This window comes from Heptranchias perlo, chromosome 25, assembly GCF_035084215.1.
Source record: "Heptranchias perlo isolate sHepPer1 chromosome 25, sHepPer1.hap1, whole genome shotgun sequence".
NCBI lineage: Eukaryota > Metazoa > Chordata > Chondrichthyes > Hexanchiformes > Hexanchidae > Heptranchias > Heptranchias perlo.
This window is the reverse complement of record NC_090349.1, coordinates 36094909-36100908: the sequence shown is the minus strand read 5'-3', so window position 1 is coordinate 36100908 and position 6000 is coordinate 36094909.

The window sequence follows — 6000 nt, the reverse complement described above, 5'->3', positions numbered from 1 at the left end:
GAGGGGCGGTGTACTGATAGCTGTGCCCTTGCTTCCATCCTTTTCCCCCCCCTTTTCAGGCATCTGTTGTCAGTTCTCTGTCTTTCATTTGGATCTTTCCATAGAATTAGATTGTTTCTGACTTTGCTGGTTAATGGATGTTGGAAAGCTTTCTAAATGACACCTTTTCCCTCTATAGCCTGTGAGCTGTCAGACTGCTTGTCTGACAAACAGTCTTGGATGAGATGTAATTTCTTCCAGTTAAACATCAAGAAAACTGAAGCCATCGTCGTCAGCCCCTGGGAGAAACTCCGTACCCTCATCAGCAACTTTATCCTCCTCCTCAGTCACTGTCTTAGCCTGAACCAGGCTGTTAACAACCTCAGCTTCCCTGACCCTGAGTTGCATTCCTGATGGTGTATCCTCTTAGCACAAAGACGGCTTGCTTCCACCTCCATAACTTTGAATGCCTTTACCTCTATCTCACCCCATCTGCTGTTAAAACTCTCATTGTGCTTTTGTCACTTCCGAACTTGATTACTCCAGTGCACTACTGGACTGCCCTCACATCCAAACTTCAGCTCATCCAAACACTACTGCTGTATCTGTATCCTATGCAACTTGCCCATCCTCGCTGACGTTAGATTGATTCTCGACCTGACTCAACCCCCCCCCCCCCTCCACCAACGCATCAAATTTAAAATTTTCATCCTTGGTTTTTAAATATCTTGATGGCCTCACCCTTCCCTATTCTCTGTAACTTCCTGCTGTCATAGAACTTTGCACCCCCCCCTCCCCTCCTTTTACCACATCATTTACAATCATGCCGTCAGCTGCCTAGGACCCAATCTGGAATTCACTCCCTAAACCTTTCCACTTCCCTCTCTCGTTCAGACCCTCCTTTTAAAACTTGCCTCTTTGACCAAACTTTCGGTTACCCCTCCTAATCTTTCCTTCCCTGACTTGGCATCGATTTTTCCTTGCAACTCTGAAGCACCTTTTGGATGTTTTTCTATATTCCATTATTAAGGAAGTGGTAACAGGGCACTTAGAACATAATATGATTAGGCAGAGTCAACGTGGTTTTATGAAAGGGAAATCGTGTTTGACAAATCTATTCGTTTTTTGAGGCTGTAACTAGCAGGGTAGATAAAGGGGAACGAGTGGATGTAGTATACTTGGATTTTCAAAAGGCATTCGATAAGGTGCCACATAAAAGGTTGTTACACAAGATATGGGGTTGGGAGTAACATATTAGCATGGAGAGAGGATTGGTTAACCAACAGAAAACAGAGAGTAGGGATAAATGGGTCATTTTCAGGTTGGCAGGCTGTAACCAGTGGGGTACCGCAAGGATCGGTGCTTGGGCCTCAGCTATTTACAATCTATATTAATGACTTAGATGAAGGGACCAAGTATAATATATTCAAGTTTGCTGACGATATAAAGCTAGGTGGGACATTAAGCAATGAGGAGGACACAACGAGTCTGCAAAAGGATATAGACAGGTTAAGCGAGTGGGCAAGAAGGTGGCAGATGGAGTATAATGTGGAAAAATGTGAAATTATCCATTTTGGTAGGAAGAATAGAAAAACAGAATATTTTTTAAATGGTGAGAAACTATTAAATGTTGGTGTCCTGATACAAGAAACACAAAAAGTTAGCATGCAGGTACAGCAGGCAATTAGGAAAACAAATGGCATGTTGGCGTTTATTGCAAGGGGGTTGGAGTGCAAGAGTAAGGAAGTCTTACTACAATTGTACAGGGCTTTGGTGAGACCTCTCCTGGAGTACTGCGTACCTTATCTAAGAGGCGGTGCAACAAAGGTTCACAAGATTAATTCCTGGAATGAGAGGGTTGTCCTATGAGGAGAGGTTGAGTAGAAGGGGCCTATATTCTCTGGAGTTTAGAAGAATGAGAGTTGATCTCATTGAAAGTTATAAGATTCTGAGAGGGCTTGACAGGGTAGATGCTGAGAGATTGTCTCCCCTGGCTGGAGAGTCTAGAACTAGAGGGCATAGTTGCAGGATACGGGGTCGGCCATTTAAGACTGAGATGAGGAGGAATTTCTTGATTCAGAAGGTAGTGAACCTTTGGAATGCTCTACCTCAGCGGGCTGTGGATGCTGAGTCATTGAGTATATTGAAGGCTGAGATAGATAGATAGATAGATAGATAGATTTCTGGATTGTAGGGGAATCAAGGGATATGAGGATCGGGCAGGAAAGTGGGGTTGAGGTTGAAGATCGGACATGATTTGATTGAATGACGGAGCAGGCTCGAGGGGCCGTATGGCCTAGTCCTGCTCCTATTTCTTATGTTCTTATATTAAAGGTGTCATATAATGCAAGTGTAGGATCAGTAGGAATAACAAAGAAGCATCCACAAGGATGCTACTAATCAACAGCAGGTTGATCATATATATATTCTACGTACTGACATATAATATATACATGAAAATAAATACTCCCATGATTGCAGAATTCCCCTACCCCAGGCATACTTGTTAATGTCATTCCTAGCAGCTCCTATTGGAAAGATATTCAAGTAATCAATTACAAATCAGCACATTTTTTTTCAAGTTTTTGAGCCAAACACAGACTGAGTGAAAATTTAAGCTAAAAGCAGAAAATGCTGGAAATACACAGCAGGCCAGCCAGCGTCTGTAAAGAGAATTTAATATTTAGGTTCATCAGAGCTGAAAACTAAACGATAAGCAAACATTTCAGTGAGATTGGAAATGAGTGAAACAAAGAGAAAGTGATAGGAATAGAAATGTTCCAATCATGGCGAGGGAGTTAATTGGCTGAATAACCTGCAAATTGCTTGATAGAAAAGTGTTAAATGATATATAATTGAGGCAATGGAAAGATATTAAAAGAACAAACCAATTAAATACGTGACAATGCTACTACAAATAAGTAGGAGGATGACCAGACATGGGTAAAGCTCAGAAAAATAAAAAAGATGAAAAATTTGGTGGAGATGGAGACAGGGGAAAAAGAATTGGGTAGTAATTGCAAATGCAGGAGGTCTGAAATTAAAACTGAAAATGCTGGCAAAACATAGTCTGTTTGCTAGTCTTGAAAAGAGAAGAGTGAGCCAATACTTCCGACACAAAACTCTTTCCGCCCCCAGGGCACTGACAACCTTGCCCTACGTCATCAGCATTCCCTGCTGTAAAGAAAATGGAGATGTAGCTGAAGTCTGAAGTTACTAAAGTCATGTTCAGACCAGAGGGCTGCAGAGTGCCCAGGAGGAAGATGGAGTACTCTTCACTCCTCTTCACCTTTTTCTCTCCTCCTGTCTCTCCCCTCACCCCCATCCCTCCAAAATTAGAGTAATGGAATAATTGCGGCATCACTTCATTATTTTCAAAATTATTGAGGGGGAATGGTAAGAGACAATGAGGTACTTTATTACCATAAAGTATTTTACAGGCTACAAGGTGATTTGGCCCCAGTAGCAAATTACAAATTAATTTGAACTGTAGATTCCCTCAAAAAGACTATCTATCTTTGAAAGCCATTGAAAACATCATTATAGCCAGGATCATGTTTAACAGAGGATGTTTTATATGAATTCGTGGTTGATCAAGGAAGTCATAAAAAATGCATGTTGCATCAGTGATCTGGTGACAGACTAAGATAAAACAAGCTGAAAACAGCCATGAGGAGAACTCTGGTTTTTAACATGAACTCTGTAGTCAGTAGTCGAGTAGTAATGTAACACAACAGCTGAGAATTTTGTTTGTTTTCCCTTTACTAAGATACTTAGTTTAAAATAGGTCTTTTAAAAAAAAAAACACACTTAAAACTGAAGTTCGATATTCAGGAAAAAAGCCAGCTACAGAAACTCTGAACATGCTAATGTTTTAATTGCAAAATTGTTTGAGTTGGTGCCTCACTGGAACACTTCCTACTGTGTTTTCACACTGCTGCTCATCCATTGAATTTAGAAAACTATTAGTTTATTACCTTGTTTGCCTGGTTTGAAATACATTTTTTTCACCTCGTCATCTCACCACTGTTGAGACTGAACCAACTGTGGTTCTGGCTAATTCCGCAAAGACCAGGGCTATGGGAAATAAGCAGGCGAGTGGGACTAATTGGATAACTCTACCAAAGAGCTGGCACAGACATGATGGGCCAAATGTGTGTTTTTTTAAAGGAACCTTTTAAAAAGAAGCTATTTTAAACTAAGTATCTTAGTAAAGGGAAAACAAACAAAATTCTCAGCTATTGTTACATTACTACTCGACTACTGACTATAGAATTCATGTTAAAAACCAGAGTTCTCCTCATGGCTGTTTTCAACTTGTTTTATCTTAGTCTGTCCAGATCACTGATGCAACGTGCATTTTGTGCTGTACCATACTACGATATTCTTGAGACGTTCCTGATCAGACTTGTGTTGTCAGAGTGCCTGTCCAATATTCAGCATTGGATACGCTTTAATCTTCCATCTAAACATTGAAGCAATCAAAGCCATTGTCTTTGCCCTTGCCACAGATTTCACCCCTCTCCGTGGTCACTTTCTGAGGTTAAACCAGACTCAAAACTTTGGCATCCCATTTAACCCAGAGCTGAGCTTTCAACCCCATATCCTCTCCGTCACAAAAACAGCCGACTTCCACCTCCGTAACATCGCCTGCCTTGCTCCCACCTCAGCCCATCAGCTGCTGAAACTCTCATCCAAAACCATAGATTGCAAATCAGAGGAAGTCAAGCTGAACCACACCTTGATTACTGTCTCTAGTTCTGGATACTGAGACACAAGGGAAACATTCAGGCCCTAGAGGAAGATCAGAGAAGAGCAATGAGGCTGATCAGTAATGTTAGATCAGCGTTGTCCAATAGAAATTGATGACTAGCTACAGCAATGATGCAATGTTGTAGCTACAGCAACAATGTTTTAGCCACATGCACTAATTTTAGTAAAAAAAGCCTTACATGCACTCTCTCAATACAGGTAAACACAATTCACATGTATATTTACTTATCAAACATCTATTACCATTCAATAACCAAGGAAGTAAAGCACTCATGATTTTAAAAAAAACACTCGCACGCTCTGCTTTTTATCTTACCTTTTTACCAACAAATGCACAGACTTTAAAATACACATGCATACACCATGCAAATGTGAGTATTGAGATCACATGCCCAATGACTGTCTATTATTCATATTTATATACCAGTCAGAATTGCAATTTGCCACATCTGGATTCCCAATTAGCCACATGTGGCTAGTGGCTAACAATGATATTATTTTCCCTGTTATCCCTTTTTGCTGAAAAGTTTCAGAACTTCCATTTCTAGTTATTCAAGTGACTTTTTAATGGTGAAATTCCTTAGGATGAAAGTTTTAAAGCTGGTCAATTTTTTTTGTCAATTATTTTGTATTATGGACAACTCAGAAACACTATTCACATATTATCCAAAGTTGTTTGGCCACAGTGCTTTTCTTTAAAAACAAAATCTGAGCTCTTCCATTTAGTGTATTGAAGCAATATTAATCGGTCTTTATTGTAATGTTTGAATTGGGCTCTTTTATTTCATTTCTGGTTTGCAGAAGAGAATGAACTTCATCTGTGACTAATAACGTGTTTTAAAGTAGTTTTCTTCTGAATCTCACGTCTTCCGAGCCTACACATTTCAGTTCAACAATACAATCACACTCATAGAACTGTGACTGTAAGACTTAAAAACAGATTGACCAGGGCATTTTCTTAACAAGCCTTTGAAAACTTGCCAGGATTTTTGAATTTGCTAAAGGATTCTAAAAATGTTAACATGTTGTGTACTGTGTGGGTGGATTAGATATAGAAAAATGTGTAGATTAGATTGAACTGTCAGGTTCTAATTGTCTTTGTTTAAAAACCTGGTTTATCTTATTGAACAATGTTTCAATTGAATTGGCACTTGTTATCCATAATCCCTTTGAATATTATTGTACTTTTTAACCGATTATGTTTCCTCTGTGATATAGGAGATGCTGTACTGAAATTTGGCCAAATTT